The sequence below is a fragment of the Nannospalax galili genome, unplaced genomic scaffold (genome assembly GCF_000622305.1).
Source record: "Nannospalax galili isolate Female #2095 unplaced genomic scaffold, S.galili_v1.0 scaffold1231, whole genome shotgun sequence".
In the NCBI taxonomy this organism is placed as follows: domain Eukaryota; kingdom Metazoa; phylum Chordata; class Mammalia; order Rodentia; family Spalacidae; genus Nannospalax; species Nannospalax galili.
The window spans coordinates 869906-895146 of NW_008329696.1; the positions used below are offsets into that span (position 1 = coordinate 869906).

The 25241-nt window shown below is 45.5% G+C and overlaps 1 protein-coding gene across 6 annotated transcripts in view; it reads right to left on the reverse strand.

Annotated features, from left to right (window-relative positions):
- The window catches only part of Znf536 (zinc finger protein 536), a 487581-nt gene that overhangs the window by 352706 nt on the left and 109634 nt on the right, over positions 1-25241 (reverse strand). The window contains exon 1 of one of the 6 annotated variants that reach the window (XM_017800244.1): positions 9076-9129. The exons of the other annotated variants lie outside the window; for them this stretch is intronic. The gene's annotated coding sequence lies outside the window, so the exon portion shown is untranslated. Of the gene's footprint in view, positions 1-9075; positions 9130-25241 lie in introns of those variants that run through there. 6 annotated transcript variants of the gene reach the window in all.

Sequence of the window (25241 nt, forward strand, 5' to 3'; positions counted from 1 at the left end):
CACACATGTCCAGCAATCAGTGAGGGACCAGTGGCCCTCACAGTTTTCCTCCCCTTTCACTGTCTATGTTTCTAGATCTGAGTGGCCTTGCCAAGTGGGAGGGGTCAGCAATGCCCAGTCCTTATTGGGTGCCTCTGCGTGTAGGACCCTGTGCCCAGTGCAGACTGTGGCTGTAGCTCTAGTTCAGAGAAACACTGTTTTCAGAAAGTTTGTACTTGCTTACTTACTTGCTTTTTCAAAACAGGGTCTTCCTGTGCAGCCCAAGCTGGCCTATAGCCCTCAATCCTCTCTCAGCCTCCCAACTGCTGGGATTACAGGCCTACACCACTGTCTTAGTTTGTTTTGTATTGCTATAGTAAAACACTGATCAAAAACAACTTGTGAAGGAAAGGGTTTACTGGTGTACACATTCTGATCACAGTTTATCACTGAGGGAAGCCAGGACAGGAAGTCAAAGCAGAGACCATGGAGGAACACTGCTTACTGGCTTGCTCCCCTGGCCTGTGCTCAGCCTGCTTTCTTATACAACCCAGGACCACCTTCCCAGGGGTGGCACCACCCGCAGTGACCTGGGCCCTCCCACATCACTCAACAATCAAGAAAATGCCTCACGGAAATGCCCACAGGCCACTCTATAGAGGAAATTCCCCAACTGAGGATCCCTCTTCCCAGGTGTGTCAAATTGACAAGCAAAGCTAACCACGGCAACCACGATGTCCATTTTTCTAGAAACTTTTTTGAAGATGTAAACTAGTTGTTGCCAAGAAAGAAAGAAAGAAATAACTCCATTTTTCCCTCTAACTTTTTTCTGAAGACCTAGACAAATCCAGTCGTACCCACAAGAGTCAGTTATGGATGGAGGCTGGCTCAAATGTCTCCATACATACACCTTTACCTGCCTGGGTCTCCTCCCCAGGAGCATGCTCTGGGGCCAGATCCCAGCTCTCCTGGGGCTGAGCTGGCCTGAGCACTGACCACCTTGCCCAAAGCAAGGTTCCAAAAATGGAACTCCTGGGATACTTAGGGACACACACCCTCACACCCAGATAAGCACAGGAATCACATCCTGGGGGTTAGCAGAATCAGTCCCAGGTAGGCTCAGGTTTGGCAAGGACAGGAACTGCAGAAGGACAGGGAGATGTGCTATATATTGGTTCTGTTTAAACCAGACACAACAGATTCCAGTGAAGACAAGTGTTGGTCCTGAAAGATAGCCACTGAAAACATCATCAACCATCACTCACCACTCACAGGTACTGGAACTGTGCAAGGCACTGTGGCAGCTATAGCAGCAAAGACACAAACCCCCACCCAAACTGATGCTTCCTTTTAAACAAAGATGGTCCCCAAACTATCTGGAGCTGTATGAAGGGTGGTCTGCTATACTCACCTGAGAACGAGGCTGGGTGAAAACACATGGGACTTCTGGGGGTTTGCCAATGATTTGCAGTGTGACCCTAGATGAATTCCTTACCTTCTCTGGGATTCAGTCATCTCACCCATAAGATGAAGGTAGATTTGATTGCAAAGCTTTCTCCTAACCCTAGAGTTTGATAGGCCTATGAATGAGCTAGAATCCTGAAAAGGGAGTTTTGTTTAACAACAGGCTCTGCACTGCCTAGCAAAACTGGATCTAAATTATAATATTGTCAAAATTTTTTATTTCTTTAAAAAAATTGATTATTACACGTGTGTGTGTGTGTCTCTCTCTGTGTGTCTGTGTGTGTGATGGTGTATGTGAAGGTCAAAGTGATAACTTTTGGGAGTCAGTTCTTTCCACCATTTGGGTCCCAGGAATCACACTCAGGTCATCAAGCTTGGCAGCAAGCACCTTTACTGTGCTAAGTCATCTTGAGTACATTCCTAAAACAGAGTGTACTGGCTGATCTTGGCTGTCAACCTGACACACCTGGAAAGAGGGAGCCTTAATTGAGGAATTTCCTGCATCAGATTGGCCTGAGGGCATGTTTGTGGGGCATTTTCTTGATTGCTGGTTGACGCAGGAGGGCCCAGCCCACTGTGGGTGGTGCCATCCCTAGGCAGGTGGTCCTGGGCTGTATAAGAAAGGTAGCTGAGCGTGGGCCACCCAGCTGGCAGCATCTTCATTCCTTCGTGCTTTCTGCTTCCAGTTTCTGCCCTGCTGAGTTCCTGCCTTGCTTCATTTCCTGTTCTGACTTCCCTCAATGATGGACTGTAAACTGTAAAACGAAATAAACACTTTCCTCCCACAACTTGTTTTGGTCATTTAAAAAATTTTAAATTTTTATGTGTGTATTTTGCTTGCATATGTGTAAGTGTACCCTTGTCGTGCAATGCCTGCAGAGGTCAGAAGAAGGCATCGGATTCTCCCGGAACTAGAGTTTCAGACGGTCCATCATGCGGGTGCTGGGAATAGAACCCGGGTCCTTTGCAAGAACAGCCAGTGCTCTTAACCACTGAGCCATCTCTCCAGTCCCCTTGGTCATAGTTTTCATGACAGCAACAAAAAGCTAACCAGGACACAGGGTTTCACTGTGAAACTCAGGCTGCCTGAACTCATCATCCTCCCACTTGTCCCTCCTAGAGAGGAATGAAGCTGGGGTGACAGGTGTGAAACACCACACCTGACCATGACCAAGGAAACTCTTCACTGTTAAACTCACATTGCTTGGTATTAGGTAACTCAACAAGACTGTTTCCCTTCCAGTGGGTAAGAGGTATGTGTATAGCTAAAGGCCACCTGGGTCCCCTCCTGGGACTTTGTCAAGGAACAGGGATCAGAGGAACCACCTCTGCCTAAGCAGGCCCCACTGGCCTGGCCTCACAGGGTTGCCTGCAGCATGCTAGTTCTGCTGATACACACAAGGCAGTGGCACCCCAAGGGCTGACTGCCAGCTCAGATCAGAACCAGACCACAATAACCAGACCACCAGAAGCCAGCACAAGGCTAATTTTGATTCTGTCAGCTGGAAGCATCTCCACACTTGGGACGGCTTGTTTCTCAAGATGCCTCCTTTAGTTAAAAGCAACAAAAAGGGACAAGAGGAGACCGGGGATGTAGCTCAGTGCTAGAATGTGGGTTTAGCATGTGCAAGTACCTAGGGTTTAATAGCACTGCAAGGCAAAACATAACAAAACAAAGAGTAAATAAATTAATAATTGAAAGCTAAAGCTCACCATGGCTTACAAAGATGGACCTAAACAGAGCTTCTCCCACCTGCTCACCTTTCCTGGAGCTTATAGCACTCTGGCTACACTGGCCTACACTCTCTTCCTCCAATACATCAAATTTCCCCTCATCACAAGGCCTTTCATTTTCTGTTCCTTCTCTATATCCTTCAGACCTCTCTCCTCCACTGTCTCTTCCTCGGGAAGCCACCTCCGATTACCCATGCCCTCCCAAATACAGCTGCTCCTCAGCCCCACCTGGTTCCCTGCTTGTGTGTTCTCCCCACTCACTTTATCCACTGCTTCCCACTTCAACGCCTATGTTGTGAGCTCCCTGTGGGCCAGGACTTGGATTGTGTGGTCCAATGTTGTTTCCGGTGGCTGCTAAAAGACTGGGCTCTAAAATCAGCAGGAACTGTGCTCAGACTCTGGCTTTACCATCCATTATGATTTGAATCTGAACTGTCCTGTGTGTTGGAACACTCATGTATTTGAATGATTGGCCCACTACTGGTGGTGCTGCTCTGGGAGGGGATGGAAACTTCAGAGGTAAGGTCTAGCTGGAGGAAAGTGGGTCACTTGGGGTGGATCCACAGGAGTATCTATCCTGCCTCGGCCTCTTCCTGTCTTGTACTCTCTACTTACCATCCACCTTGACAGGAACTTTTCTTCTCTATTACATGCTCCTGCCACCATGACATTCCCTCCAATCACATAGAGCCAAGTGACGATGGACTAAACCTTCTGAAACGGTTTCTACTTTAAGTTGTCTATGCAACGTATTTGGATATAGTGATGATAAAAGCTAAGGCTTTAATGTTGCCAGCCAGCTGTGTGACCTGAGGCAAACTATTTGACTTCTTCAACCTCAATTTCCAAGTCTGGAAGATGGAACTAAGTGGCAGGATCCACTTGCTAGAAGATCCATGTGGCTTGAGTTAATCCCAAGGACACATAGACTTCAGTGAGCTGTACTCTATCTTCTCTCTAGAACTAAGACCCTGGTTTTTCCCCTGGGCAAAGCAGAAGTCAAGAGGTCTTGATTCCCACCTCATTCTAGGTCTACACAGGAGTTATCAAGCACAGCTTTGAAATGTCCTGACAAAGATCCAATGGGACACAAAGCCCTAGACACATATGCGCATCTTATGACTATCACAGGAATGGCAATCGTTCACTTCCCTCCACCCTGCAGCACTGAACTAGGGTGATTTACCACCATTGAAAGGCTGCTGACCAGGGAACCACAGAGCTCACAGGACTGGTCTCTGGGTTCAGCATATTCATGGTCTCCAGAGCCCGGCAGGTCCCCAAAACGTAGTGGGAGCCATAAGTGTCTGTTACGTGAAGAGGAGAGCCTAGGGGCTATGACCACAATTTTCTTCTTCTGGATGACCCTGGCCCTCATGTTCTGTCCAGAGGTTGTTCCTAAAGGATAGGTTATGGACCCGTGGACTCTATGTTTCCCCTCTTTGAGGAACAAGTATTCTTTGGACACTCATGTTGTAATGAAGCATGAAGTCACTTTCTGATGTTTATGGGAGGTTCAACTACCAAAGGTGTCTTCGACTTGTATGCAATTGGTGCTTAAGGCTGCTACTCAGAGGCCAAGTGTGGTGGCATACACCTTTAGCCCCAGCACTTGGGAAGCAAAAGCAGGCTGATCTCTGTAAGACTGAGGCCAACCTTGTCTACATAGAAAGTTCCAGGCCACTTAGGGCTGCAGAGATACCGTCTCAAAAGAAAAAAAAAAAAATGGAAAGAATGGCAGTCAAAGGCTGGAGAACTAACTCAGCAGTTAAGATAAGAGGTTAAGAGCACTGGCTGCTCTTGCAGAGGACCAGGGTTCAGTTCCCAGCACCTACATGGCAACTAACAACCATCTGTAACTCTAGTTCCAGGGGATCCAATGCCCTCTTCTGGCCTCTGTAGGCATTGCATAACATGGGTGCACTTACATCCCTGTAGGCAAAACACTCATACACATAAAATAAAAATAAATAAATATTTAATCATAAAAAGGGTGTCAGTCAGGCTGTCCCCACACCACTCTTCTGTAGCCTTTGTGGGGTTTTTTAAAAATAAATTTTAATATATTTTATTTATTATTTTTATTTTATGTGTATGAGTGTTTTATTTAATCTTATTGGTATAATTTTTGTAGTCCTGAGGATTAGATACATGCTAGATAAAGTGTTCTACTACTAAGATTTGCCTCCAGCTATTTTTATGATTTATTTATTTACTTTTCTGAATTTTGAGACATAGTCTTCCTAAATGGTCTAGATTGATCTTGAACTCATGACCCTTCTCCCTTACCCTCTGGAGTGTTGGCATGGCAACTGTGTACCACATTTGGACTTTTTAACTTTTCATTTTGAAATAGGGTCTCACTAAATTAACCAGGCTGGCCTTCAACTTACTCTGTTACTGAGGTACACCTTGAACTTGTGATTCTCCTGCCTCAGCATCATGAGTTCTGGAATTACAGGCAAAGTCTTTCTGATATGTTTCTACTGGTTGCTGTAAAACTGGGTAAGCTTGTGTGACCCAGAGAAGTGGTGCTGGTCTCGGCTGGATGCTACTCTGTACATAAAACTATTATCCTAAAGAATATTGATATTTGGACTCAGACCACTCAGAAAGCCATGCTCTGGTGGTTGCTACTGACCACTGTTCCTTCAAAGTGACAGCCACTGTGGACAAGAAGAAAATCATCAAGAGGTCAAAGATCAAGTCCTTTCTGCAAGTTTGGAACTACAATCACCTCATGCCCACAAGGTACTTTGTGGACATCCAAAGATGTAGTTAACAAGGGTGCCTTAGGAGTCTCAGCTCTGGGACTGGGGAGATAGCTCAGTAAGTTAACAGCACTAACTGCTCTTGCAGAGGATCTGGGTTCAATTCCCAGCACCCACATGTCGGCTACAAATCATCCTTAACTCCATTTCCAGGGGTATTTAACTCCTCTTCTGACCTCCGAGGCATCGCACGACACGGGTGCACTCACACGCATGCAGGCAATACACTCATACACATAAAATAAAAATAATAAATGAAATGTTTTTTAAAAAAGATTCTCAGCTCTGAAATGCAAGGCCATGTAAGGGACCAAGGTCAAGTTTGAGGATAGAAACAAGATGGGTGAGAACACGTGGTTCTTCCAGAAGCTTCACTTTAGAGTCCTTTTTTTTGTTTCCATCATTAAAAATAAAAAAAGAAAATTAGACTTTGTAAAGTCAAGTGCCCTTTCCCAGAAACTGCAGGGGTATTAAGTGGAGACAAGTTTCCCCAGCTTGTAAGTCCAGGTGCTCAGAAATGGCTCTGGGGCTGAATCAGTCCTCCCTTACCCCACTCATTGCCAGCTCCTCTCAGTACGGACCCCTGGGGAGGATTCAACCTCCAGGGCCCCAGGAGCCTGTGTTCTGGAACTGAAATTCATCAAGAGACTGGGAGAGAGATGCCCACATGCCCCCTGTCTACTCCTGAGACCTGTCCACTACTGATCCCCAGAGGACAAGAATTTGCTCTGATTTATAAAGTCTAATTCAATCCTACTTCCATATCACATGACCTCCAAATCATCCCAAAATGTGTAGAAAAATCTCCCAATCTGCTCATGGGCCACTCCACAGACCTCATATATGGCAGTCCTCTGTCCACAAGACCATATAGTTATGTGATACTTATGACCATCCACTGCCACCACCATTCTGTCTTATTACTATTATTAGTTACTGAATCTGTTCCTGTGTTGAATTTATAAACTCAGCTTCATCAGAGATGCATACATATAGACAGTGTAGAGCGAATACCCAGGTTGGTGCTCGCATTAGTTACCTTTCTGCTTTCGTGATAAAACACCATGACAAAAGTAACTTATAGAAGGAAGAAGTTTTGGGGGCTCACAGTTCCAGAGGGAAAAGAGTTTATCATGGCGGGGAGGCATGGCAGGAGCAGCTGGGGCAGAAAGCTGAGGGCTCACATCTTCAAGCAGGCACAGGAAGCGAGAGAACAAGTTGGAAGTGGGGCAAGGCTATGAACTCTCAAAGCCCAGGCCTAGTGATGTACTTCCCACAGCAAGGCCACACCTCCTGAAGGGCCCATGACCCTCCACAAACAGCAGCACCAAGTGACCAAGTGTTCAAATACTTGAGCCTGTGAATGGGACACACTTCTCCAAACCACCAAATTCCTCCAGGACGTTCTTGGATGTACCCTCCTGCAGATCAGCAGGGACATCTATGATTGTTTCTTGTCTTTGAGGAAACCCACAGCTTGTCTCGGTGACTAACCACAGTGTGCCAGCTGCCCAGGTTAAGAAATGGCTGGGCATCACTGGGAAGGCCCTAGACACTCCTTCCTGGTCAGTCTCCAGCATGTGGGGTATTCAGTCAGCCGGTGCTTCCCTTCCCATCCCAAAGGGGGCCAAAGGGAAAGAAAGTAACCAGCATGACTGCACTTCACCCCCACTTCCTAAAAAGTCCCAGGATATGGAATGTTCCAGAAGAAGCCCGTGTACTCACGTCTTCCCCACCCTTCCTGACAGCCAATCCTGCCAACACCCCACCTGTGGCCCTGGACAGGCAGTGACGCTAAAGCAGGCCTTCAGCTACTTTGAGCATCCAAACGGCAGAATTCCTACCATCAATGTAGCAGCTGAATGCTGTAAGACTCCGAACTCCCCCATCTGTGTTTTGCCTCCCAAGAGGGAAAATAGTCTTCGCAGACATTCCCTTATCTGGCAGGCAGATTCCAAACCTTACTGGCAACTGCAGGCTTGTTTTCCCAACCCAGCAGCAAAGGAACCAAATTCATTCCCGCCTGCAATACGCGGAAGAGGGACCCAGCCAGAAGCTCTGTCTGCAGGCTCTGGGCTCAAGCTCCTAAACTGCCCCGGCTCCCAGAGAGCATCTACAGCTCTCCAAAGTCGCAGGCCCGCCTCGCCACTGACTACCCCACTGCTGCTCACGTTCAACGCTCCTTTTTCTCAACAAGAAATACACCCACTAAGAAACTGCGGGGAAACACTCACCACGGTGTGAAATCAACACTTTCCGACTCAAATAACGGGGTAAACCAGGGAAAACTTCCAACCTTCTCGCTGGAGAGATTTTCCTCCCGTAGGATCACACAAGACCGTAAAGACACCATGATCAGCCTCCTACATATGGCGGAGCCCCGAGACCTGGCTTTCCACGTGTTGGTATTTCCTTGCATTTCCCCCCACCCCTGGCTCTTCATCTTCTTAATCCCGGAACCCTGAACCCTGAGCAATTGCTAATAAACCAGTGAATGATAACTGTGGAAGTCTAATTGATAGGCGCCTCTATCGACTGGCCTTGATGTCTATGTGAGGTTCTCAACAGCCAAGATTTAAATGTTTCATTTTATTTTTAACTTTCCCTTTTTCACATTTCAGCAATGTCAGGCAAAGAGGTATGGTTTTACTATCAGAAAGAATCACGGTGTAGAATAATTTATGATTTCAGCTTGGGCTTTTCAGAAAAGCTATTTCAAATCTTCACTTTGATTTGGTTGTATCAAAATGAGCCAAAATAACAGCAAGCACTTTCTTGGAACCAGAATATGTGAATAGTACCTCAGGATCTTGAACCAAAGCTTCATCTTTATCCCAGGAGAAAACTTAAGAAAGGAATTAAGCCACAGAGTGGAAAACACAGTATGGGTGTGAAATAGCATAAGAAAATATAGCATTGTTTTTCATGACCCTTCTGGCTCAAGTTCCCCACCCATAAAGGAATGCCGGCCACCTGGGGCCACAGCCCAGGGCTTACTGGGCAGGCGCCTCCACCTGTGTCCAGGAGAGGCTTGGCTGGGGTGCACAGTGGACTGCTTGGACTGGATCTGTGTCCAGTCAGCAGAGCGAAGTAGAGGAAGTGGAAGTATGCCTGGACCAAGACTTACCTTAGAAGCTTCACTGCATTCTTGACTTAAGGACTGTCAGTCTGCTGAGAAAATAGCCCAGAAGAGATGCAAAGACACAGGCACTGAAAGATGGCCAGAGGGACGTCCCTGCTCCCTGTCACAGAAAACAAAAAAAACAAACAAACAAAAAAAGAAATAGAGAAAGACACCATGTAAAGTAAAATGTAACAAATTCAGGAAATCACAGCTATACTCAGAGGTCAAGGAAATTCAACTGCAAAGGTTAAAGATGAAATCAAATCCGGGCCATGAGAATGGAAATCTGTCCCTGTGCAAGGCCACCGGTGACGCGCCGTAGACAAGAAGCTAAATACTGCCTAGCACTGGGATCTTTCATTTCCATCAGATCAATAAGAGCTTATATTTATCAGGATTCCAAGCAGCTGCCACTTCTGACAAACTCCACTTTATTTTTTCACTCTGCGTTGTATCGGGGCAAAGAGGAGAAGAGAAGCATCTTTTAATGCTATTTACACCTGAAGACACAATTCCATTAAGAGGTCCTGTTTTGTTAAAGAAACAGGGATTGATATGATTATATTGGCGGGAGTGGGAAGTCTTTGTTCCTCTCGGCATGTCTTCCCCTTTGCAAGCCAGACCCGGCCAGAAGAATGCCTGATGTGAAGTCAGTGTGCAAGCACTTTTTGTGTGTGTGTTCCAACTTGCCATTTGCACGAGGAAGAAGGACTCTGCTAAAATGGTTACTACTTTAATCATCTGTACAACAATATTTGCTATCAGGCATTCTAAATAGATTATCACCAGTCCATCTGTGTCATTATTGATTTATAAGGCTTTAAGCAGCTTTAGAATGGAAGCTTTCCCACCAAGGGGTTCCTTGTATAAATCAGAGCTGTGCTCAAATATAGCCGCCATCACTCAAGATATTGTTCTTAAAATCATAACAAGAAGGAGAAAATGATAAATTGCTTGTAATATACTGATCCAAACTGATATGCAAATCTTGTTTTTAAAATATATTACTTGAGTAAAAAGAGGCATCATTAACATATGAATGCTATATGCAAATGACACTGACAGAGCAGATGTTGGCGCATGTAATTGACCTATATGTGAATTGCATCAGAACCCTTAACTCTATTAATTCACTACCCAGTAACTAGATATTGTCCAAAAAGTATATTCTTTGAAACCATATACTGGAAGCAAAGCTGACAGGGTTCCAAGGATTCTGAAACAAGGTCACTGTCACCAGTATTCTGCTGTCATCTGCATTCCCCTTCTTATGGATGACATCATCATGTGGCCGTGTAAATCGATCACTTAATAGCATTTAGGAAATACCGCAGTGGGGAACAGGTTATAAAAAAAAAAATGCCCCAGTTTTATTCTTTTTCTTGGCAGAAATGTCATACCTCTTAAACTGAGGGTTTGTGCATGAGTGCTCTGTGAAACACACAGATGCCATTTTATTCCCCGTCTTTATTTTCCCACTTCTTCTCAGAATGACATTAAATTGTATTAAATAGCCTTTTGTCCACAGGGCACAGACCACCCCGCATATGATAATGTATTAATGCCCCACGTTCCAGCCACTGAGCTGAAACATTCTGAGACTTGAGGATAAGTATGAAGCACCATTGTGTGTATAGCCCTGCTAACAACAGTGACACATAGTAATAGAAACATACCTAATAAATTACTGCTTTCAGGTCTAGCAAGCTGACATTTCTCTGCAAGGGACAATTTTATATTTGTGGCACAGAACAAAATTGCTTCATATGAAGCCACTGTGGATTAGCATAAAAATTAACACTTAAATTTCAGCTTATTTTCCACCCTCTCCTCCTGCCACAACAATCAATTCCTCTTATAAATCTGATTAGATTTTATGATGCTTATTATTCAGAGCATGCCTCAACACAACATTCACAGGCTTGAAGACTATTTGTTTAAATAGAAAAAAGAAGCAGATAAATCTATAGGTATTTTTTATTACCCCTTTCCCCACCAGTTCCTTTCTCATATTGTAACATCAGTAATTGATTGCACACATTAATTAACATGTAAGGTAGAAATTCTGCATTATGTATGATTTATTTTCCTATCTGGTGAGTAGGTTTGTGTGCTGCCCTTGTGTTTCTAGGACACTGGGCTCGATTCTGGTCCAGACATGAATGTCAATGCTCACTCCCCCGAAAGTTATTAATGTCAGATATGAAATGAGATTTTTGATTTCACCTGCTTACTAATCCACAAAAGCTGTTTTGAGTGATGCAGGCTTAAACGCTCAAATTTGAAATGATATATTGCTATATCTGATAACATGCAAATATGTTCATTAGACATAATTTAGCAGGAGAGAATAGCAACACTTTTATAACAAGCTGAGGTCAAAAAATGGTTGTTAATTAAACAAGTCATGAAAAATGGCATTACAGGGGGACTGTCCGGCAGACATCAGGCTCGCCAGGCATACGCCATGAATAAGTACCTGCGGCTGGGGTCCAAAACATAGAGGGAGGGAAAACTTTGTGAGCATCTCACCTCAAGTAAGGCACACACAAAGATCCTAGGGTTCATCGTGACTTCTAATTCGAATCTAAGAGTAACATGCTCTACCCCTTCATTTGAAGATGTGATTTCACTTCCCGTGTTCCCAACTTCCAGTGATTTATGTGGTTGACTCTTTCTCAAATAAAGCAGAAAGAAATTACTGTTACATCTGGCCACGTTGCTGGTTGCCCTGTGTGTTTATGGCTCTGCATTTTAAACCAAGTAACAGGCAACAACCATGGCTGGCTGTGGAGGGCAGAGGTGGGGAGTGAGGTGGATGGAGCAGTGTGCATGCTTCTGTGATTTCTTCCCTTTCCTGTGGTCCATCTCAAGTGTGCGCTCTGGTTACCTAGGGAACCAACATGCAGTAAGCACTCTTCCTATTGGTTATGAGTTGAGATTCAAGGTGGGTGGGGTTTCTGATACACAGGTAAAACAGGCCACCTGAAGTTGGCTTCTTAGGGTTTGGCTGTCTGAGTACCCATGAGGGCCGCGGGGGGGGCATCTTGGGGATCAACTACAGTCTAAGTGGTGAGGAAGGTTTTCCAACTGACCCCCCACTGCCTTCATGCAAGGAGGGGCAGCACTCATGAAGTTGTAAAGGACAAAGATATCTTCTGGAACCAACAGGTGCCTCAGACCATGTGTGAGAGCCACTAGTTGATATGGCTAGTTATGTAAAGAATCCTTGAGCTCAGTCTGTAAAGCAGGAAGGGCTCCCATGTGCATTGGGAATCACTCACAGCAAGGAGAGTTGAATGCGAGATCAAATAGCACCTCATGAATTCAAGTCAGGCCTCCTGGTACAGGCCTATTTTTCAGGAGCCTATTTTTCAGCCTAACTCTGGAGGCTGAGGTAGAAGGATCACAAGTTCAAGGGTTATCTGAGCTACAGAACACATCCACAGCCACCTGGGCAACTTAGCTAGACCCTGTTTCAAAAGAAAAGTTTTTTAAAAAGAGAGCTGGTAGTGTAACTAAGTGGTAGAGCATTTACCTAGTACGTGTGAGGCCTTAGTTTATGCCCCAGTACCTCTCCCCCACAAAAAAACAGAGCTCAAAAGAAGTTCCACCTCAACAAACAGCCTACTTTTGTGACTGTTATGGTTTCAATCTAAGAGGTCTCCCATGGGCTCCTGTTTTGAGGACTTGGTCCCCAGCTGGTGCTAATGTTTTGGAAGGCTGTAGAGGGAGTCCTTAGGAGGTGGTGCCTAGCTCCTGACTCCTCACTTAGAACCTTTAAAGATTATAAGGAACTCTGGTTCTTGCCATGATCCTGCCACTTCCAGATCTGCCATGATGTGAACAGCCTCTCAAATTTGCTTCCACTGCTGTGAGCTGAGCTTACCACCACCCCTTCCCCATCATGATGGACTAGAACCCTTTGAAACTATGGCCAGGAACAAACATTTCCTCCCTTAAGTTGTGTCTGTCAGGTATTGTGGTCAGGATAAATGAAAATAACAAATACGGTGACATAGAAGATCTCTCTACTCCCTATTCAACTGATGGAGGATGAAGGTCCTAGTCCAATGATTTTGTGTCCAACTATAAAATATCCTCACTCTCAGCCTGTCAGCCATTATGACTGTTACTGAAAATTCTGCATCATCTTTGGGTTGTGTTTGATGATGCTTGAGTTTTCCAGTGCATAACTCATCTGGGAAAAGAGCCATGGTGACATTCTTTCTATGTGATTTGTGTTCCTGTGACCTCCAGGGGCAAGCTGATTTCCAACAAGATGGACAGGATGGAAACTCCACAGTAGAGAGAGAAAAGGAACTCCAACCCTGCTTCGCCTTTGGTGTGTCTTTTTCTCACTATGCCCTTTGCTGTGTCTCCTGCACCTCTGTGTGGGCCCATCTAGAGACTTTCTCTATGCAGTCCTTCCCACCCAGCACTACAACATTGATTGCTTCCCTGGTTTAGGGGCTCTGCCAGTTCTCAACTTTGAGAGCAATACAAGAATGACACAGGGTCATGAGTTGCACACTGAGTGAGTTCTCAACAAATAAACAAGCAAATGAACTTGGGAAAAAGGCCTTAAATTGTTCAGCACACAAGTGACATCTGTGTTCCACATTACAGTCAAGGAGTTTAACCTTCACCTATCATAGGCCAAAAATCATCTCTCAAGTCCCTGGCACTGCCTGTCCCACTTCATGTGTCTCTACAACTAGCAATGGGATGTGCTCAACATCTACCCCAGGTTTAACTATTACAAGTTGCTTCAGAGTCTATGAGTTATTTCAAAGTGAATTATTTGTTAAGTGGATGAATGAAAGTATAAATGGATGGGCCAACAATGCTTATGTGACTACATTTTCAAGTGAGTGAATATATGTGTAAATGGATAAAGAGAGAGAGACAGCATGAAAATGGAAAGAATATTAAAATGAGGGCTGGAGAGATGGCTCAGTGGTTAACACCATTGGCTGCTCTTGCAAAGGATCTGGGTTTGATTCCTAGCACCCACATGGCAGCTCAAAACCATCTGTTACTCCAGTTCCAGGGACTCTTATGCCCTCTTTTGGCCTCTGCCACTACTGCATGTACATGGTACACATACATACATACACACACGCAGGCAAACATACACATAAAATTAATTTTTAAAAAATATATAGAATAATAAATAAATAAAGCCAGGCATGGTGACACAAACTACTTTAACCCCAGCAAGCACTTGGGAGGCAGAGGAGGTGGATATCTGTGAGTTCAATGCCAGTCTGATCTACGTAGTGAGTTTCAGGACAGCTGGGACCACAGGGAAACCCTGTCTCAAAAAGACCAAAAATAAATAAATAAATAAATAAATAAATAAATAAATAAATAAATAAATAAAAATCAAATAATAAATTATTGTTATTTAAATATTCCATGTATGAATTAATGGATAACTGTGCAAATGCATGAACAAATTGAAGAATGTCTTATGAATGAATGGAAGATAACAATGGATTGGATAGATTCTTTTGACTTCAGTACTGGGGATGGAACACAGGGCCTTGTGTATGCTGTGCAGGTGTTCTATCACTGAGGCCCTTATTTATAGGTTCCCAATCAACAAATATATACATGATCACCTCTAGTATGCCCACTCTGTGGGTCAATGTGCGCTACATGAGAAAATATAGATTAGGTGTTGGCTCTTCCCTTGCTTGAACTCCTGTCTGGGTGTTTGGTTACACATTCTTGGCTTCATCCAGTAGGATTCTCCACAACCCCAAGTACAATTGGGAGAAATACAAGAAATAGTCCTGTCCCATCTGAGCCTCCCAGAGGAGAGGACTCAGTCTGAGTGTTTCCAATGATGACCCCCTGGTCCTGTATGCTCCTGGGAAATCCTACAGGATACTGCGAAGTATCTTCTTGAATAGGAGGAGTCACAGCATGGAAGCATGATCCCAGAGCATAGCCCAGCAAGCCCCAGCACAAATATCACAAATTGCTTAGCCACCTCCATGTCTTCATCCTTAGATTGGAGATGCTAGGATTGGGGTGTGACTCAAAGAGACAGCACCTGCTTAGCTTGCAGTAGTCCCTGACTTTGATATCCAGCACCAGCAAAGTATAATATAGAGTGTGGATAACAGATCCAAGAGTGCCTAGCTCAGGGTTGGCACCCAACAACTGCTCAAATATAGGCTACCATGGGGACTTTGAGTCCCCTACATATGGAAAGCTTAGTCCCAGGTGGACATCCATCTCTCTCGAATACTATACATTCCTGGCTTCCTGGAACAGAGCACTAGACCACAGGAACCCTCCATTTAAACACACATGTCATTTATTCTACGAAAGCCTCACCAGTATGACTGAAGACACTTATTTAGCATGAGCGTGCAGAGTTAAATTGCATGATTCTTGGCTCTACTGTGGAACATGGTTTCCCCTTTGTAGAATCAGGAACTTGATCTAGATTTGTGGGTTCTCAGCATCTTCCGGCAGTACAAAGCTTTTCCCCAAGGACGTCTTCCCACTAGTAAAGTGATAAGGAAATCCTTGTTCTGCATGAACCTGCAGAGAAGACCCTGATTCTTCTCCCTTCTCTTGACTTCCAAGCCTTGTATCCCTTTGGGCACTATGGAAGCCAGTTCATGAACCACTGGCATTGGAGTCTTCTTAATAGTTGGTGACTCATTCTGTGGCAGTGGTCTTAGTAGCAAGAAGGTGGGGGGCACCCATTGGAAGTCCAGTGTCATCAGTTCTAGCTCAGTTAACCCTGAGCAGCACAGCAGAAGTTTATGAGAGCTTGGAGGAGAGACTCTGTAACCTTCCCACACAGGAGAGGCTTCCAACCCTAAGTCCCCAGCACTCTTCCCTCCTGTTTCCAGTCCTTTGAGCCAGGCCCGTCTCATTTCCAGCCACGGCACTTAGGTGGACCAAGAACTTCCTGAATTTGCTGCTCCCATTGGCAGGCACCAAGCTTCTGCCCTAGACACACCACTCGTAGGGGAGGAACAGATACCCAGCACCCTCACCAAAGCCAGCTGGCCGAGACATGGTAGAAGCCAGCTCCCAAGATGAAGACAAGAGCACACCTGGAAATCCTCAGTATGGAGTCACTACATGCTCTCTTTCCTCCTTCTTACCTAGTTCAGGACAGCGTGGCCCACATTTGGATCATTTACATGCTGACTTTGCCTTGTGGGTCTATCTACTTAGGCCTGTACCAAGGACTAGTTAAGGTTTGCACAGCTTTCCTGAGATAGCTCTATTTCAAATGGATAGTTTATCTAGAACTGCCATAAACAAAAACCAAGGTGCTGTTCCCCAACCGTATGAATGAAATAGGGACGTCAGAAAAAACATGCTTAGACATGCTGAACCTAGAGAAAGTGGGATAATGTGGGGGGAATGGCCAGGGAGGAAAGGGACAAGATCAACTTCGGGATGAGCAGCCAAGCATGATATCCCCTCTACTACTGACTGTGGACCTTGAAGATCCAACAGCCTCCCTGAGCCCCAGTCTCCTCCTCTGTAAGAAGGGAGGGATGGTTGTAAGAATGAATTAGACTGCGAGAACCGGGAATTAGTTCATTAAAAAGCAATAATGTGCCTGGCACACAGTTAGCAGCTGCTACTGCTGTTGATCTTCTTAGATAAAAAGGTAAGCAAGGAGATGTTCTAGAATAGTCATCTAGTCAGTGTCTCCCATTGAATGGCTGGCATGCACTGATCTACGAGAGCAGTTTCATGTGGTGGGAAGAACACAGGGCTAAGAACTGGAAGCCTGGGCCATTGCCCAGTCTGCCAGAACTCACTGTCTGACTGACACTGGGAGTCCCTTGCTTTCCTTTTCTTTCCCAAGCATTGACTCTCCCAGCTGCCCCACAGCAGAACTGAATGCAGGAGTGTCTGAAGTTGCTGGCTGTGGTGAGTGTGCATTCCTGGGGCTACCATAGGTCCACGCTTGGTAAACAAATGACTTCCCCACTCCACCCTGGCCCAGCAGGGGACTCACTCAGCAAGAGGCTGGATAGGTCAGGCTTATTGCTGGTACGGGGATGGAGAGGCAAAGCTGACTTTTCCCAAAGCACAAGGTCTACTCTTTCACCCAGGAGGTAGGAACAACAGGCACCTGGAGTCCTCAGCATGGGATCTGAGATGGGCCAAGAGAATGCTGTCATCACCTCGTTGGAGGTGTCCCAGCATAGGATCCTGCCAGAGCCTCTAGAAAGAGACCCCATGCTCTGACTGCTTCCTCTGAATCTCATTCCCAGACTTTTGTCCACTTCCTTTGACCCTTTCTCCTTGTGGTTATTCCAGCTGCCACTTCAATCTATTTCCCTAAAAAATACCCACGGAATATCAGTATTGTGTACTTCAGAGTGGCCAGCCTCTTACCACTTCCCAACATCCAGCCCAGCATTTGTGGCTGATATCTGGGGAGGTACAGAAGTTTGTATCTTTATCCTGAAGCAGCCCAGTTTTCCCCAAAGACAGGTCATATGTTAGCCTATCATTACTATAATGAACTACCTGAGGCAGGTTAGCTTTATAAAGAAAAGAGTATTTAGCTACTCTTTCTGGAGATTCAGGGATAGCACCAGCATTTGCTCAGCTCTGGAGAGGACCTTGTGGCAAGTGATAAGAACCTATAAAATGGAAAAGTCCCCAAATGGGTCAACAGAGAGTGATCATAGGGCCAAGCTTACTCTCTGTGGTTTGGTTCAGTTTTATGAGACAAGGCTTCATGTAGCCCAGGACGAAATTACTTCCTCCTCCTCTTCCTCCTCCCCCTCTTCCTCCTCCTCCTCCTCCTTGTCATCATCTTTATCTTCATCTTCTCCCCCTTCTCATCCTTTTCCTCATTATTATTATTATTATTATTATTATTATTACTAATTATTTGCAATCTGGGTGATTGAGCCCAGAGCCCTGTGCAAGATAAGCAAGCATTCTACCTCTGAGCTACATCCTCAGCCTCTTAGGCTCACAAATATAACCACTTCCTATCCTGAAAGCTCAGAGGTCCATAAGAACTGCTTCAGTCTCCTCCAAGGATAGCTCCTTGAAGTCCTAACCTCTGAACGATCCTACCACCCTCTCTCATCATGACCGGACAAAGAAGCAAACTCAGAACACATGACCCTTGGGGGACACACTCAACTATCTTCAAACCACATCAGGTTCATCTCCTGTTTGATCAAAAAGTCTTTTCAGGGCTGAAGATGTGGTTCAATGGTTATGAATACTTGCTGTTCTTCCAGAGGTTCTGAGTTCAGCTCCCACCACCCATGTCAGGTAGCTCACAAGCACCTGAAGCTTCAGCTCCAGGGGATCTGATGCCTTCTTCTGGCCTCTCCAGACACCTGTACTCACAGGCACATACCCACACATAGACACTCACCCATACACATTAAAAAGTAAGTGTGTTTACAAACCCTGTCCACTTCTCAGCTACATACAAGGTAAGAACTACCTTAAAATCCCAAGGGAAAATGTGATTAACAAATACAGTTACATGTTCAAGCTTGAAGTTTGCTGTATGGGGTACCCTGGATTGTTCTGGGGTTCCCTGTCAGCAGCCCTGCTGTGGATGGGACCTTTCTGGAGTGGAAGCCTTCTTGCAGGCACTTCTCAAGTCAGAGCCTCATTTAAGGTCACCAGAGATAGTGCACAGAGCTCGGACGGTCAGCAACGTCCACGAACACAGAGCTTGGCTACTGATATAAAGACATGCCCCCACCCCAGGAGCCACTAGGTGTGGCTTTGGACAAATATACACGCATGCCGACGTTTGTTTTGTACTGTAAACATACAGTCTCTAAAATAGGCAATGTTGAGTCTCTGGCACAAAATTAGGGTATGACCAGTACTGTTTACAATCCCCACGACCTTCCGACTTGCAAAAGCTTCAGAAATGTCCACGGAAAAGGCTCTTTCTTAACAGTGGGTGCTTAGCTTGCTCCCAGGCAAAGGAGAAAGATGTGATCACAGAAGGGCTTCCAGGGACATAAGTCTGTCCGCATGGGAGTTAGGAAGAGGGAACAGGCATGGGACAACAGTCCCTGGGAAGGCCCTGCATGAACAGGCCGTGCCTGACCGCCTGCGGGATAGATCGGGATGACTGGAAAGGCCTAAAGTTCTCTCGCCAAGCATGATGATCCTGCAAAACCCCAAATTATTTATTCAGGTATTTACTGCTCCTTGGTCTTTATTAAAGCAAACAGGATAAGAAAACAACAAAAAATGTTTCTTCTCATTTCTTTCGATTGTTCTGTGTGGCAATTTTATTGCACATTAGTTCAAAATAAGCTGCCAATAAAGTTGGATAAAATTAAACTCAGGCTGGAGTTTTTTTCCTCAATAATTTTTCTCGGCTTGTTTTTATTTTCATAAGGATTTGAGATGTGGTGTCATAAGCGGTTGAGAAATTCACTGTCTAGGTAGTTACAATTTCAACCAAGTTTATGAATTCCAATTTCAGTTCTTTTAGAATGAGTTAGGTTTGACTGCTGGATTCCCATGGAAGAGGCTTTTGACGAAACGTGTCTTCAAAAAGCACTGCAAGAAGCCAGAATTGTCTATCCTGTAATTAGACTTAGAAAAATTCTATGATTTCTAATTTAGCAGAAGCCTAGAGCAGGGTACAGTCCACAACCCCAATGTCAACATTTGTTTGAATATATGATTTCACAAAAATATTTTTTAAGATAGCATTTGTGAATAGGTTGAGATGATTCAATTTAAGATAGCAAAAAATAAACATCTTGGGGTGAAAATTAGGCACTATCATAATTTGATTATACTGAAAAGCAAACACCGTGTGTCGTCAGCAAACAATAGGACATTTTTATGCGACTAAACATTTTTGGGCCTATCTAACTGTGATTTATACATCTAAAATGATAAATTTAATCCCATCATCAGTAGATCAATTGCAGGTATTACAGATAAAACTGGAATAAATCATTGTATCGCTGTGTTGGAAACACAAAGGGCGGACAAGAGGGGAGTTTTGACTTGAAGTGGAAATCTGTTTCCAGGCGAGAACAACACACCAAGTTCAGGGCACACAGAAAGTCATCCAACCCAAATATGCTAATGATTTTTATTGGTCAAATCTTAAAAGTGAGGTTTATTTTTATGAGTTTGCATTAATTAACCCAACATGTCCTATCTTTCAGACTATCTTGCCAGGGACTTTTATTTAAGATGTTTATTATGAAATGTTTGCATTCTCTGCATTTGTGGCCCACACACGGATTATTTCATGCTTTTTCTTTAGAGCACTTTAGAAAAGTTAAAAGGAGTTATTGTTTTTGATTAATGTCATTTTGGGGCAGTTTTTTTTTTCTTAAAGTGGGGGAGGTCCAAAACCTAGCTCTGCATAAATTCTTCAATATTTCAGAAGAAATAATCTACGCAAGTTACACTGCACAAAGACAGTGGGGGGGGGGCTGGCCTGGGCTTATTTTAAGGTGGTCTACCAAAACTGAACTTTATTAACTTACTGTTTGCCTGAACTCACATGCAATAGCGATGGGTCACCATGCATCCATTAGCAGGAGAGAAGCTTCCAGCATAGAGCTGTGGCATAGTGCCGGGCAGATGGGAGTTCTAAGACCATGCCTGTCATCTTTTGATTAAGAAAAGGAAATGATTTCACTAAAAAGATATTCCCTCTTGTGTTGTTTTGTTTTAACTGAGTTTGTACTTTCCACCGAACTGGACATATTTATTGAGACTCATAAGTTCCTTCCCGGTTACCAACATCACGACAATCTTAACAAACGATTTTTTTTCTTGCCAATTATCTAAATATCATAACTATAAAATATCTTAAAACATTCTCCATACTGTAAACATCTTAGCTACAAAGCTTTGAGTGTAAACAGTGCGATGCATCGGGATGGTTTTAAGCGATGTTATAAAAACTGCTCTTAAAAACTAAACAAAAATGTAAAGCTCCCATCTGTTTTATGATTTTTTTCCACTGCCGAACGGCTGCTGTGTGCCAGTTCACTGAACCGTGGCTTGCTAAAGAGATTGCTGGGGTCACAGACTGAAAAAACAAAGACCATGCCTTTAATGCTGGGATTTTTTTTTTCCTCCAGTCTTCCTGACATGGCTAGAAAGGAATTAAGTGCATAGAGGCAGAAGAGAAGGCACTTGAAAACGCACACGAAGCCTGTTGCAGGAGGAACCCCTCTCTAGGAGACTCAAGTTTTTCCAAGGATGTCATTTCGGCAATTGTATTGGGTTCTTTGATGACCAGATACCTGCACCTCCCATCCACCCTGATTTTCCTCAAGGAATCTTTGTTTTTGGCCCTTTCTGAATAAGTTAAAAATAGACAACAAATTGCACGCTAAGAAAAAGCATTTAGGGCTTATTTTTGTGTGCAGGTAGGAGACAAAGATCATTTTAGAACCTGCCACCTGTCCTTTGCTCCAAGTCCTGTTCAATGGAGATGATGAGGTACCTGGACAACTGAAAGACTGCAAAGATACTAGAAAACTGTCCTTGCTCAGTAACTGGTCACTTTAGATGGACTCAGCAGAGGCTGCTTCTAGAGGATCCCTGGGGCATCACCAACCCTAGGTGTTATTCTCTTTCCTCTCCGCACGTCTGTGTATGCACCTGGCCTATTTTGGGGGTGTTCCACAGGGTTGAGCTGGGCGGGCCCTTATGGAGAGGTGTAATGGGCCTGAGAGATTGAAAAGGAAAGTGGGAAGAACGGGAATCTCAGGAGACTGCATCCCATACAGTTCTGTGAGCAAAAGATGCTGCCTGCCAAAGGAGGTTACAGAGGGGGCAGGCAGGGCAGGGTTCCTTGGGGTCTCCCAGTGAAGGACCTGACCAGTTGTCTGGGATGTGTCTCAGATGATCAGTGATAACACCCACCATCTTGCCCCCAAACCCACTTTCTAGGACTTGAGCCTATAGGGCAATTGGGTGTGAGATTCCTGGGCCACCTACCCCACCCATTCTCAAGCAGGAAAGCCAGGACCATCTCTGAATCCCCCAGGAGCAGCTCAGAATGAGAGAAAAATCCCAGGTCAGGCCGAAAGTCAAGCTTAGCCAAATTCCCTGTTCCCATCACTCTCCTTCACAGGATAGACTCTGCTGGAGCTGGAAGAGGGAGGTGGCAGTCTATGGGTGAAGAGTCAGCCTTTGGGACCTCTCTATACAGGGCCTGTAGGGTGCCCCTGAGGTCAAGAGCTCCAGAAAGAGGGGCAACGGTCAGGGCTGGGGATGACAGAGGAGCCCACCTACTTCTAGAAGCAGCATGCAAATCTACTCACAGTGGCCACACACCTCTCTCCAACCCCTCCTCTGCACACCAGGACTGCAGTAGAGTCCCTGTCACCTTGTAGTGCAGGAGCCCTGAAAGCCACCCTCACTACTCTTGAGTAGGAGAGCCTGCAAGACCCTTTCAGATCCTTAGGAGGGTTACTGCCAGGGAATAGATCTTTGGCCCAGGTGAACAGGGCCCTACCATGCCACACTCTGATACCCTGTTCAACTCGTGTGGGGTATACCCGTCCCGTGTGCACCTTTCACCCGAGCCTTCCCCAAGACAAGACACCCGTCAGGTAGAGGTCCGTGGCTGCTCCCCACAAGCCTCACGAGCTGTTCTTGGATTCTCCCTTCACTCGGGCCTGTAATGACCCAACCCAGAACCCACCCTGGGACTGGCATCCTGGTGTCCAGGGCAACATTTGGCCCTGGAAGGACCTAGGCAGGCTGGCACGATTCTGCCACATTCCAAATTTAAATCTGGGACGTTCTCCCCCTTTTTTTTCACTGCTCCAGAACATGGGGGCGGTATCTGCCTGGAAACAGCTGTCACCCAAAGGAGGAGGCGGCATAGGCAGCTCTCCCGCGTGCACATCAGCCAGGGTTACTAAGTTACAGAACTTCACAGCCCTGGAAGGAGGGAAGCAGAGGGAGAGAAGGAGCCTATGGGGGAGGGCACACCAACAGACTAGCTCCACACCCTTCAGGTGTTTTACATGGCAAGGGCCAGCAGAACAACCTCCACAGTGGGCATGGTATCTTGTCTTAATCATAAGGAAAACTGTGGCATGAGGAGAGATAGCATCATACAGTAACTAAGATGATAATTCAACGATCTTAGTGATAAATGGAACCAATTTTTGCCAGCAAGCAGACCAACCACGCTTCCAATGGGTCAGTTGTCCCAGTTCAGATGCTTACAGTAGTCCTGGGAAATTCTAGAACACTGCTTCTGACAGATATGAGGACACTAGGGCAAAGCAAGTCACTCACCCAAGGTTAAACAATCAAGCAATGAGAGCCCAAATATTCAATCCCAGACTGTCTGGCTCTACTCTGAGCCATTGCACCACGTGGCCTATCAACATCATCATCACCATCATCATCACCATCACCATCACCATCATCTGTGGAAAAGCAGTTAATACTCACTGAGCTTCTGCTGGGAGTCCAGCCTCCTGCTGAGTTCTTAAATGCTATATATTATTGTTTTAATCTCTGTTACATACTTTATCCCCTAGGAAACTGAGGCACAGAGAGGTTACACAATCAATAAAAGATCAGACAACACTAGTGGCGGTCTAGCACGATGGTACAAGCCAATAATTCCAACACTCAGGAGGCTGAGGCAGAAGGAGCACAAATTCAAGGGCAGCCTGGGCTACATGGAAGATGGAAGGGAGGGAGGGAGGAAAGAAGGGAGAAAGAATACAAGGCCAGCTTAGTCTAACAACCATGTGCCTAAGCAAACCCAGCCTAGTCTAACAGCCATGTGTCTCCTTCCGACGAAGGAGATGAGGGAGGCGTCATTTGGGGAACCCGCCCTGGGCTGCTGGCCATCTTTCTGGCTGCTCCAAGATAGGATGGGCTTCTGGAGTGAGGACAGGGTCCCACATTGCATGCTGAGCCCGTCAAAGCTCTGGGAGTTGTGGCCACCAGCCCGTGTGTACTCCTCACCAAGGCTAAGCTCCATGATAACAAGGGTTTATCTTAAGTCCAGCAATGGCAAGATGGCCAGGAAAGGCCTGAGTCCCCGGTGGCCAAGCTGAAATCCACAGTCCACACGGATGCAGGCAGTGGCTGGAGCTACTGCAAACATGGGCCATATTTAGGAGAAGGCAGGGTAGGGGATTGGGGACAACAGCCACTGGGCTCTGCAGCCGGACTCCTCAGGCCAGCTGGGAGCATGCCGTGGCAGCTTTGGGCGTGCAGAGCCACCACGCTGGAAGAGGAGAAAGTGAACAAAATGGAGAGACACGTGAGGAGAGCCATCATGCACTCCAAGGTCCTCAGGAATGGGCTTCTGAGAGGAAGAGCTGGAAGAGAGGTCCATGTCACCAGAGACCTGCTAGCCACCCTTCCCTGGGCATGCACAGCTTGGACATAGGCAATATGAAAAATGCTGGCTGGTCAGGCTGCACTTTCCTCGAACTAATCGCTAATGAAGTTTGGGGTGAGCTATTTTGAAAGCAGCCCACACAGCATAACCACACACCATCTTCAGCTGCCATGCCTGAATGCAATTTCATTCATAATTAAATATGAAAAAGCCACCACCTTAAAATAACATGGTGGGGGGGTCAGAGCTGAAGTCTTCCACTTTGGCCATGCATACTGGCCTCTTCAACGTGGTCTCTAAGGCTTCCTTCCTACATCCATCTCCAGTGCCCCTAGGCACACCTTCAACAACCCTACCTGCAGGAATATGCCTGCCCCACCCTGCCTTCCAGGCCTGCCCGCTTCTTACTCTCTGCTTCAAGTGTCACTCAAGACTCAAAGATCCACTTGACCCAAATGTGGAGGTGCACATCTATAGTCCCAGCACTTGGGAGGAGAGGCAGGAGGATGGTAAATTCAAAGTCAAGGCCACCCTTGTGTGTGTGTGTGTGTGCGCGTGCGTGTGTGTGTGTGTGTGTGTGTGTGTGTGTGTGTGTGTGTATCCATTTGATAGGGATCCTAAGATCTTAAGCTTCCTTCCACATCCCAGAGCTGAAAGGACCTCTGCCATCCCCTTAGTTTCCAAAGCAGCTGTTGATACTCCCTCTGACAAGACTCCACACAATGCCCTGTGCCATTCATTATCTTGTTCTTTCAATAATCATCCATATTCTGTGTGTAGGTGTCCCATTCATTCATCCATTCACTCAGCAAATAGG